This window comes from Pleurodeles waltl, chromosome 2_2 (assembly GCF_031143425.1).
Source record: "Pleurodeles waltl isolate 20211129_DDA chromosome 2_2, aPleWal1.hap1.20221129, whole genome shotgun sequence".
In the NCBI taxonomy this organism is placed as follows: domain Eukaryota; kingdom Metazoa; phylum Chordata; class Amphibia; order Caudata; family Salamandridae; genus Pleurodeles; species Pleurodeles waltl.
In genome coordinates this window covers 509978878-509990989 of record NC_090439.1, presented here as the reverse complement: position 1 = coordinate 509990989, position 12112 = coordinate 509978878, and positions in this window count along the sequence as shown.

The window sequence follows — 12112 nt, the reverse complement described above, 5'->3', positions numbered from 1 at the left end:
TGTTTTCCAACGTGTTGTCCAGAGTGTTGTCTGCCCTGCTGAACACATGAATACAGTGAAAGGTGATTTCTATGCCCTGGGACACATCCCAAACATCATAGGTGCCATTGATGGAACACATTTGGCTTTTGTACCCCCCGCAGGAGTGAACAGGTGTACAGAAACTGGAAGAGTTATCATTCCATGAATGTGCAGATGGTGTGTTTGGCAGACCACTACATCTCCCGTGTGAATGCCAGATTCCCTGGCTCAGTGCATAACGCATACATCCTGCGGAATAGCAGCATCCCTTATGTGATGGGTCAACTCCAGAGGCACCGTGTGTGGCTATTAGGTGAGCACCTGGAAGCAAGTCAGTGGGAATGGTTGTCTGGGTCTGGGGATATCCCTACAGGTTAGTGTGTGTCTAACAGTTCCTGACCATTTGCAGGTGACTCTGGTTACCCCAACCTGTCATGGCTACTGACCCCAGTGAGGAATCCCAGGACAAGGGCAGAGGAACGCTACAATGAGGCTCATGGGTGAACTCGGCATATAACAGAGTGGACCTTCGGCCTCCTGAAGGCCAGGTTCAGGTGCCTACATACGACAGGTGGATCCCTATTCTACTCACCAAAGAAGGTGTGCCAGATCATCGTGGCCTGCTGTAAGCTTCACAACTTAGCTTTGCGACAACTGGTGCCTTTTCTGCAGGAGGATGGTCCAGATGGCGGTGTTGTTGCAGCTGTGGAGCCTGTGGACAGTGAAGACGAGGAAGTAGAAGAGGACATCAATAACAGGAACTCGGTGATCCTGCAATATTTCCAGTGAGACAAAGGTAAGAATACAAACCTGCCCACTACATGTACTTTAACACTACTACCTCTCTACTGTCTGTCGTTTTCACCCAGTGTATGGTCACTGAGTTGTCACTTTCCCTTATGATTTCACAGATGTGGGTCCCACTGTGTGACATCTGCTTTGTTTCCTCATGGACTAGAGCTGTGTGACATAGGTATGCTGACATTACATTTGAATGAGCCTTTTGACACTGTAATTGCTAATACACTATTTCGAAATCACAGACTGACTCCAGATTGTTTTGTGCTTCAAGGGTGTTTATTTAAGTGCTCAATATTGGAGGAGGGTCTCAAATGGTGAGGGGTGATGGTGGAGGAATGTCCATGGCAGAGTCCAGTCTATTAGTCTCACAGGTGCATTGCCCAAATGGGCATAGGAAGTGGAGCTGGGGCAGTTTGAGGATGGACAGGGTGACAAAGTGGGACAGAAAGATGACATCCAGGGTGGTGTCATTTCTTGGTGGGGGTCTTGGCATCGTTCTCTGTCTTTGTCCTGGAACTCAGGGACCGTTTGCGGGGTGGTTTTCCCTCTGCAGGGGGTGGGGTGCTGGTGTGGTGGTTCTGTGACGGGCGTCCTGTTCACTAGTGCCGGCAGAGGTGGTGGGCAGTTCATCGTCCAGGCTAGTGTCAGGGGCCCCTTGTTGTGCCACAGTGTCCCTCCTGGTGTTGAGTACTTCCTTCAGCACCTCTACCATGGTGCCCAGGGTGGAATTGATGGATCTGAGTTCCTCCCTAAGCCCAAATACTGTCCCTCCTGCAGGCGCTGAGTATCCTGAAACTTGGCAAGTACCGTTGCCATCGTCTCCTGGGAGTGGTGGTAGGCTCCCATGATGTTGGAGAGGGCCTCGTGGAGAGTGTGTTCCCTTGGCCTGTCCTCCCCCTGTCGCACAGCAGCCCTCCCAGTTCCCCTGTGTTCCTGGGCCTCCGTCCCCTGGACCATGTGCCCACTACCACTTCCCCCAGGTCCCTGTTGTTGTTGGGATGGTGGGTTAGCCTGGGTTCCCTGTAGTGGTGGACACACTGCTGATTGACGTGTCCTGGGGACAGAGGTATGGGCCAGCTGGGTGGGTGCTGTGCTGGTGTTTCCAGAGGGGGGAAGCTCTGTGGTGGCCTGTGACTGTGTGAGGGGAACCGACTGTCCCGAGGTCCCCGATGGGCCGGGCTGGTCATCTAGATCCAGTTGGACAGAGCTGCTGTCATCACTGTGGGCCTCTTCTGTTGGTGGTGTGGACATACCACTCCTGTCCGGACCCTCCTGTCCGGTGACGTTGGGTAGGGGTCCGGCAGGGGTATAAAAAGATGTTTATTACATCTGTGTGTGCTATGGTGTGCAATAGGTGGGTGACCTTGTACCCCAGTGATTGCATTCCTGTGTGGGACCTTGTGTGATGGTGGTTTAGGGGGGTGTATGGGTATGTGCAGTGGCCATGCTTTGGTGATGGGTGTCCATGCTTTGTTGTTGCATGCTGGGCTTGGTGTTGGGATGTGTGGTTTGTGATGTTGGGACATTTGTGAGGAGTTGGAGTGATGGGGGTGAGGGTGGGGGTATGTGATAGCATGCAAGTAGGGTGGGGGATGTAATAGTTAAGATTTGACTAACCAGAGGCCATTCCTCCATCTACTCCTGCGAGGCCTCCAGGATGCAGAATCGCCAAGACTTGCTCCTCCCATGTTGTTAGTTGTGGGGGAGGAGGTGGAGGTCCGCCGCCAATCCGCTGAAACGCAAGGTGGTGTCTTGAGACCACGGAACGCACCTTCCTCCGTAGGTCGTTCCACCTCTTCCTGATGTCATCCCTATTTCTTGGGTGCTGTCCCACTGCGTTGACCCTGTCCACTATTCTTCGCCATAGCTCCATCTTCCTAGCTATGGAGGTGTGCTGCACCTGTGATCCGAATAGCTGTGGCTCTACCCGGATGATTTCCTCCACCATGACCCTGAGCTCCTCCTCAGAGAACCTGGGGTGTCCTTGCCGTGCCATGGGGTGGTGTGGGTGATGTGTGGGGTGGTGTGTGTAGTGATAAGTGGGGTGATATTTAGTGGTGTGTTGTGTGAGGTGCGTGGACGTTCTGTGGGTGATAGTATTGTGTGCCTGTGGATGCTTGGTAGTTGTTTGTGGTGTCCCTCTCTGGCCTTCTCTCTGTAATTTAGGTCGTAGGGGTTTGTGGGTGATGTGGGTGTGTGTTTTATATTGTAATGGGTGTATGGGAGTGGTGTGTGTATGTGAATCAGGTGTGTGTATTTTGAATTGTCCAATGTGGTAGTGTTTTGTATGTGTGTGTGTATTTTGAGCGTGGCGGTGTGTACCGCCACTGGAATACCGCAGTTGAAAGACCGCCACGTGGATTCATGTGTCATGATAGTGTGGGCGTATTTCTGTTGGCGTGACGGTGGAGGATTTGTTTTCGCCAGTTTATCACTGACCTTTGGTGTGGCGGACTTGTGTGGGTGTCTGACTTTTGGCGGAATCTGAGCTGTGGGTCATAATAGCTGTGGCGGATTTCTGCGGTCGCGGCGGTGTGTTGGCGGTCTTCTGCACGGCGGTAAGCGGCTTTTACCACCAATGTTGTAATGACCGCCCATATCTGCATCCCCCAGGGACAGTAGGGCTACCTCTGTCTGCTCCCCAAAACTAACTGGGACTACCTCCTCCCCGAGCACTAGACTAGCCAACCCAGGTGTCTGCCCACCAGTCTGGACTGTGCCCTCTTTGGACATTTGGAGTCGCCCTTAGAGTGACCATACTTGGAGCACTCTGTACATTGGGGTACAAACCTCCCTATCTTATAATCAAATAACCCTTTCTTCTTAGGATCATGGATGGACTGGTTGGGAATTATTTTGGGTGCCTTTAGAGAACTAATTTTTAAGTTTTTCTCCCCCCTTTTGCTCCCCCCTTTTTCTTCTGTTGGGAACCCTGACCATCTTTGTAGGTGTCTCCTCAGATACATTTTTGGACACTCTGGTGCTAGTCCAGAGGTCCGCCTCCTCAACTCTGCAACTCTGTAAAGCAAATACTGAGTATATGCTCTCTCTGGATCAAATTGTATAGCCCAACATAATCACTGACTTTGCTGCCCCGCCCCCACCCATTCACTGCCTTCCTCGAAAAATCAATAAAGTCTACCCAGGTTTGGTGGGGGAGCTTACTATTCCTGTATCTTTGGCGATACTTCTCAGGGGTCAGTCCAAATTTGGTAAGCAAAATGGCTTTCATAGGACTGTACTTGGTCTGGTCTCCAGCTTCTAATGTTAGAAGTGTGTCCCTCCCGAGTGTTGGCATGTGTTTCCACAGGCCCGCCCCCAGTGCTCTTCAGGAACCCCATGTGCCACTTCATAAGCAGAAAACCACTTGTCAATGTCATCTCCCACCACATAACTTGTCACCAAATCTTTGGGTATATGAACCTTTTTGTCTCCATCAGGTACTGTAGTATGCTGCCATCGTCACTGCTGGATTCAGACTGCCTAAACTTGAGCTCCAACTCTTTCAGACTCAGTTTATGAGGCAAGATAGGTTTCTTCTCAGCTAAGGTTCTTTCAGCCTCAGCCTGTTTTTCAGTTCTCCTCTCCTCTGCCTCTATTTTTAATCTTGCCAACTGCAGCTGGAGTTCTCTCTCCTCCCTCCTTTTCTCTGCAGTCAGGCTGTGATTTGAGACACTGCTCCCTGGTTTTACAGGGGGCACAAATTCTAGGGTGTCATCCCCCACTGCTGTTGGTAGCTCCTCAGGAGAGCCATCCACTGGCTTCCCCAACTTATCATGCTCTTCTCAGCAGGCTTCTACCCAGGCCCTAAGCACGTTTGGTACTCATCCTTCTTGGAGCCTTTACAGGTAGGTACCCCCAACCCCTTGCAAAAGCCCTTCAGCTGTTTAACTGTGAATGCCTCTAGCTTAGCCAGATCAAACTCCCCAGCTCCACTTGTGGACCCAGCCAGAGACATGATGTATAGGATTGATTAAAGAATGTCAAGCAGGGAAATTGTCCTATCCTCACTGCTGATCACCAATTTTAGAAATTGGGTCCCTAGTTGACCGAGGTAAACACTCTTGTCCAAATAGGGGCCACAATCCTAGTCAGGGTAAGTCACAACACAATCCTAAGGATCCTGTGCCGACCCTTTGGTAGCTTGGCACGTAGAAGTCAGACTTACCTTAGAAGGCAATGTGTTAATTATTTGTGCAGTAAATCATACAGTAACACAGTAAAAACACCACAAAAATATATCACACAGGTTTAGAAAAATAGATAATATTTATCTGAATACAATAAGATCAAAATGACAAAAATCCAATAAGCACAAGTTGAAATATCACTTTTAAAGAGTTTAAAAGAGTCTCAATCCTTAGAAATTAACAGTTGTTTCTTTGTTACACACAGTACCGGGGATGCATCAAAACTAAAGACACACGGAGACTGCAGAGGAGGAGATGCGTGGAAAAATAAGGTGTTGCATCGGATTTTCTGCAGTTGGTATTGCGGTCTTTCCCGTATCCTCTGTTGTATCCTTGTCTTCCGTCGGTTCTGGCGTTTGTCCTTGGAGGTGTTTTTTTGGGTGGCCATGGATTCGACCTACTGCCTTAAGGACCTGGGCTCTCTGACTTGTTTATCTCCTTTCTTATGGGTATCAGTGGCCGGGGCTGTGTTGCAGTTGGGTTCGGGATGTGTGCCCCAAGGGACGTTTTGGTTTCTTCTTCTGCGGGATGTGTTCTCCTGATGTTGTTTTCTGACCCTCCGCCTCCTGTGGAGGTGGCTCTTTGTTCGCTTGCTGTGCAGAGTGTCTTCTTGGGAGCCTGAGGAGGTCTCCTGGGTGCATGTCTGCTTCCCTGGCTGTGGTGCAGGGTGTGTCTTTGCGGGGACTACAATGGGCTGCCTCTTGGGCTGTTCTTTCTGCAGGTGTCTCTCATTCTCGGTGGAGACCGGGGTCCAGCGGTTCCGGCTTTGTTGGGTTCCACAGAACAGTTGTTCAGTTGTGTTACAGTTTTTTGCCTGTGACTTAAACTTACGTGTGCATTTTCTGTGCAGTTTTCCTGGTCGGGTTTTCAGCTTGGATACATCTCACTAAGTGAGTCCTCACAGTAAGAGGGGTGAAGGAGCAATGCTGTGTTTACTTACCAATAATAGCAATACTCTGAGTCCTTCTCTCGCTCTGATGGCTCAGGCCCACGCTCGCACCCTTTTTGACTAATCCAACTGTTTGGTGTTTGGGCTTGGTACCGAACAGGAAGTAAGGGGGGAGGTAATTTTATATTTGGGAAAGGGTTGTGATTGGAGGCACAAGGGCCTCACTAAGTGAGTCATCACAGTGAGAGAAGGACTCATAGTAATGCTATTACCGGTAAGTAAATGTAGCATTAGCATTCATGTTACAGTAACTTTTGAATGGAAAATACTCTGTTAATACATTTCTAATGTGGTGCAGAACTACATTTCTCTACTTTTGCATACAAATTTCAAACATTTCTCATCAGAAATGTGATATCATTTTAATGCAGACTATTAGTTTACACTCTAAAATATAACATAATGACACATTAATTCTTCAAACATGTAATTTAATATCTATACCACACAGATTTCGTTAGCTATTCTAGATTGAAGGCACACTAATATGGCTTCTCAGTGTATTACTTTACAATCAAACTATTAGTACTTTGATTAACATACTGCATAAAATGTCACGTATAGATGATCACTGTGACATGAGGGACAATGCTAATATTTCTGCTACATCACAGGAAAATTTAAACTTTTTGTAGAAAAAAAATATTGATTCAACCCCAAAACAGTTTGCAGGAACAAAAAACATAGCCTAGTTAGAAGCCTCTCTCCCTGTTGTTCTTAGGATACGGCACAAATTGCTGTCTGCCACAGACTAGATCGAATATGTTCAGCTAGACTGTGTGCAACAGGGTAAGCTCTAAGCTTAAACGCTATCCCTGCCATGGACAGCAGTCCTTGCTAAAGCTGAAAATGTTTCAGCCCTGGAGCCCGAGATTATGATAACATCTCTGTGCATGCCCTGAGCAGCAGCAGAATGCTAACAGAGTTTTTAGGTTGAGCATAAGTGTACGGCCTCTTGTATACTTTTAGTATACTTCTGTGGGCTTATAGCCATTTCATTTGTTCATTTCAGTGTTGCCAGAAATGGGGTCTCTAGTTGGCAGTCAGTTTGCACCCTGTCCAAGCAGGAACCCTCACTCTAGTCAGGGTAAGGGAGATACACAGCTCAGACAACCCTGCTCACCCACCTGGTACCTTGGCACAAACAGTCAGGCTTATCTCAGAGTCAACGTGTAAAGTATTTGTACAAACACACACATTAACACAGTGAAAACACCTCAAAAGGAGTCCACCTCAGTTTAGAAAAATAGACAATATTTATCTACAGCAGACAAGACCAAAACGACAAAAATCCAACACATACAAGCACAGATATGAATTTTTTTGAAGTAAAAAGAATCCTAATCCATAGAAATCAATGGATGTGTTGTTTTAGTACAAAGTACCTGGCATGCGTCAAAAATAAAGCTGCATGGGCGAGGGTGCGTTGGAAAAACACGTGATGCATCGAATCCTTACTTGCAAGTGAGGCTGTGCGTTGATTCTTTCTCTGCCTGGTAAGCAATGCATCGATTCTTCCCTCGCAGGGAAAGAATGTGTCGATTTCCAGACAGGTCCGTGCGGTGATGTTGAAGATTTTAACACCCAGGTTCAATGCATGGAAAATTCCAACACACTGTGGGAAGGGTCCGCATTGAGAACAGGCGCTGCGTTGATTATCAAGCTGCAAGGCAGGAGCTGCATCAAATTTTCAGCCCTCTGACAGGTGCTGCATGAATTTTTCTGATGTGCCCACAGTGGTGCATGGATTTTCCTCCGCAGGTTACCAGCTTCCACTTCTGTTGGCCCAGGGATTAGATTTGGCACCACTTAGCAAGTCAGGGTGCTCAGCAGAAAAGTCTAGGCACTGGCAGATTAAGTCTTTGATGTCCTTGAGATTTCAGAACAGGGGGCAAGCTCAGTCCCAGCCCTTCGAGAAACTTTACCAGTAGGTTTTCAGAAAGCAAAGTCCAGTCCTTTCCCTCTTCTGGCAGAAGCAGCAGCAGACCAGCACAGCAAAGCAACAGGCAAAGTGGCAGATCCTCCTCAAGCATCAAGCTCTTCTTCTTTGGCAGAGGTTCCTCTTGATCCAGAAATAGTCTGAAGTTGTGGGGTCAGCAGTCCAATACTTACACTCATTTCTGCCTTTGAAGTAGTCAAACTTTAAAGGGAAGCCTTTGTAGTGCACAAAACTCTGCCTCTCCCTTGTCCTGCCCCAGACACACTCTAGGGGATTGGAGAATGTATTGTGTGAGGGCAGGCACAGCCCTTTCAAGTGCCAGTTTCAACTCCTCCCTCCCACTCTAGCCCAGGAAAACTCATCAGGATATGCAGGAAACACCTAAGCTCGCTTTGTGTCACTGTCTAGAGTGAATTCTAAAACATTCCAACTGTCAGTCTGACCCAGACGTGTATTCAGCAGCCAAGCAGAGGTACAAAATGGTTAAGCAAGAAAATGCTCACTTTCTAAAACTGGCATTTTCAAACAGATAATCTAAAAACAACTTTACCAAAGGATGTGTTTTTAAATTGTGAGTTCAGAGACCCCAAACTCCATATCTCATCTGCTCCCAATGAGAATCTAGACTTAAAATATATTTAAAGGTGATTCCCATGTTAATCTATGGGACACATAGGGTTTGCAACAGTGAAAACCAAATTTAGCAGTATTTCACTATCAGGACATATAAAACACAACGGTATGTGTCCTACCTTTTAAATACACTGCATCCTGGGGCTACCTAGGGCCTACCTTGGGGTGACTTACATTTAGTAAAAGGAAAGGTTTGGGCCTGGCAAATGGGTACTTGCCAGGTCGAATCGGCAGTGCAAAATTGCACACCCAGACTCTGCAGTGGCAAGTCTGAGACATGTTTACAGGGCTACTCGTGTGGGCTGCACAATCAGTGCTGCAGGCCTACTAGTAGCATTTGAATTACAGGTCTTGAGCACACATGGTCCACTATACTAGAGACTTACCAGTAAATCAAATGTGCCAGTCATGGAAAACCAATTACCAATATCGTTTAGACAGAGAGCACTTGCACTTTAACATTAGTCGGCAGTGGTAAAGTACCCCGAGTATCAAAACCAGCAAAAACGAATTACAGCACAGAGTCCAAAAAAAGGAGGTCAGAAGCAAAAAATACAGGGAAACCACACAAACAGGTGCCAGGTCTAACAAGTGTCATTTAAAAAGCCTTGCTTGCTTGTGGTCAGTCATGCCTTTTGTCCCTCCTTTTACTCTTTGGGAGTAGGGACTAACTACTGTATAATTATGCATTGTTTTGTTTATCTGTTCTTGGGGGGACTTTTTTTTCTTGGTTTCCTGCTTGTGTTTGGCAAAACTTCCCTGTTCATTTGCAGAGCATTCTTGCTCTCAGCTAACGTAACCATGTTCTTCCTGCTTACATTTCACATGCTTTACTTAATCTAGCATTCTCTGAGTGTTTGCTTTTTCCAGGATGTTACTACTTATTCTTTTTTAAGGCAACAGATTATTCTTGTCTCAAACAGCATAACAAATTTTACAAAACGGATGCTGTGCATTCCCAGAATGCAGCAGATTCCATGGTGCTCTCTCCTCCCATTTGTTTGTCCATCTGGGTGCTGATGTTTGTTGAAGGAGGAGCTCAGTTTGGCTTTATGGAGTTGAGTGGTGGAGGAACTGGCATGTCAGGAAAGAAAGTGATATAGGAGTCTGTGAAGAGGATTGGCCCCTTCCAGTCACCATAGGGGTATGTAGCAACCCCGGGTGATCGGTGACATACCACGGCCCTAAGCGCGCACATATTTATGTTCATTTTCAGTTGAAACTTGTGCCCATAATGATGCTCTCTCTCATGGTACCTTACAGGAAATTAATTAGAGGCCCCCTTTCCAACACATTTTGCCTTTTCTATTGCTTTGATAAAAAACAATTTTGGGGGAGGGTATGACTACCTCTGCGTTTTATCATTTTACCCATCTCCTTAATCCCCCTTACCTACAACAGGCTCCTTTTCACAAAACACTTCACACAGAACAGCATTTGTATAAGATTACTTTTTCAGCCTCTGTAAGATAAATTGCCAAGTCTAGTCTAGGTCCAGCAGATCAAGCTCCACCTTAGGAGCGAGCACTTCACTAGTTGTGAATCTTTCAACCTTACATGTTGTGTCTGTGTGTGCAGATTCTCAAATTTATCAGATGTGTAGTGCTTTGGCCCGCTATATTATCCGGGCGAAAGCACGCTCACTGAGATTGTGGCACCAGTTGCTGTGAGGTGCGAAAAAGCCAGCTAGCCCAAGGAGGAGGAGGACTGCCTCAGTCTAACGGCCTCAGAGAGCGAGGCCTTGGCCAGCATCAACAGATAGGTCCAGGATTACCATAGCTGGCAAGCGGTAGTCTGGCAGTTGTTTTTAGAACTGTGTGACCATTGTTCACTCCTTCCTCCAGGGAGCTGTATCCGGGGCTCCCTGTGCCGTGCTGCAGCCTGAGCCACCTCTAACGGAGTCTCCAGTCTGTTTTGTGACTGGCATGGTTGAAGAGTGCGTTTTCGGATCATGCTTGTTCCCTTCATACCCTCAGATTGCCCCTTCAGCCCAATCTGACTGACCCTTCTGCCATGCCTGGTCAGTACATGCCCATTGACTCACCCTTCTCTGCATGTTTGCTGCCTTCATACCCCCAGACTGCTCTTTCTGTTCATGTCAGTTCCCTTTGTGCATTGACTTTCCTTTCCGTTCTTGCTCACTCCCGTTGGGCCCTCAGCCTGTCCGTTTGCCCATGCCTATTGCCTACCTCCTGCTAACTGTTCTGTACTTCCCCACATCTCCTACTGGCCGTCTGTTTTGCTAACCCTGCCCCTAAAACATTCCCTGACAGAAATTGTGATGGCCATGTTGTTTCTCTTCTAGCCTGCCCTGGTCTCTCACTGCCCCGTCCCCTGCCGGCCCCTTGGTGTTCCTTTCTGTCCATTCCTGGTCTATGACTGCAGGGCCTGCCATGCTCCAGTACTGCCTTGTAATCTGCCTGCTCTGTGTGGGTGCTCTGCCTGCCCAGTCTCTGGCTATCCCTAACTCTCTGTTACCTCCCTTGACTGTTCCTCATCCCCATATCCCGTTCCCTGCCTGGCTTCTGGTTGCCTCAGCCACCTCTCCCTCCTGTCCTGTGACTGTCCGTTTGTTCTCTGTTGGGCCTACCGACCAATAGTCCTTGTATGCTGATTCCTGTCCCCTTCTGCTCCTGCCTATCCACTGCCAAATAGGTTCATACAATGTGCTACTCTGTTTCTTGTGATTAGTGCCCCCCTAATAATGGAGGTGCAGTTCATAATATTGAGTAGTGTTTATGTTGGAGTAATTTTGCATTACTCTTTTCACACAGGAACACCTAGAGACAGCCTGTGGTACTGCATCCTTTCCCTGCACATTAAAACAGTAAATGTTGCAGGTTTTGTTCAGCCGGCATATTATAAGTGTAAAAGCGTTAACGTGACCATGTTTTTCCTGCTTACATTTCTCATGCTTTACTTAATCTTGCATTCTCGATGAGTGTTTGCTTTTTCCAGGATGTTGTTACTTATTTTTTTTGCTGAGCCCGCAAATTACTTTTGTCACCCTTCCCTCATAACCTATTTCCCATTGTCTGGTTTTCCAGCTCCGCAAGGTCATACGAATGGCAATAGTGCTATGCAAATATCATCACTCCACTGCATACAAAAAAATAAAAGTAAAAAAAAATGCAATTTTCAACGCCAAGAGCTTTAACTTTCACCAATGCAAGACCAATTCTATGCCAGGACGAAGGCTCCAATTATGCTTCTCAATCATTACTACTCATTAACAGCAGCCAATACAAAAACAATAAAAACAGTACACTCAATATAAAGCCTGAGGTTTTGAACCACACCTCTATAATAACCCACCCATGGTAGTCCAGTAAAGCATACAAAATAGATAGGCATCATTTTGACCTTCTCTTTCTTTGCTGCTCCACAGTCAAGATAAGTGCCTTTCTATTTATTGCTAAACAATTACCTTACTGTGTTTTTTTGTGATTACTGCTATTGTTCACTAGGCGCACCGCGCCAATTGTATTACGCGACCGCTTCGGTCCGCGTTTTTTATTCCCATTGGATGCGTGTTGCGCCTACTTTTATTGTTTTGTATTTTATTTATTATTTTATTTA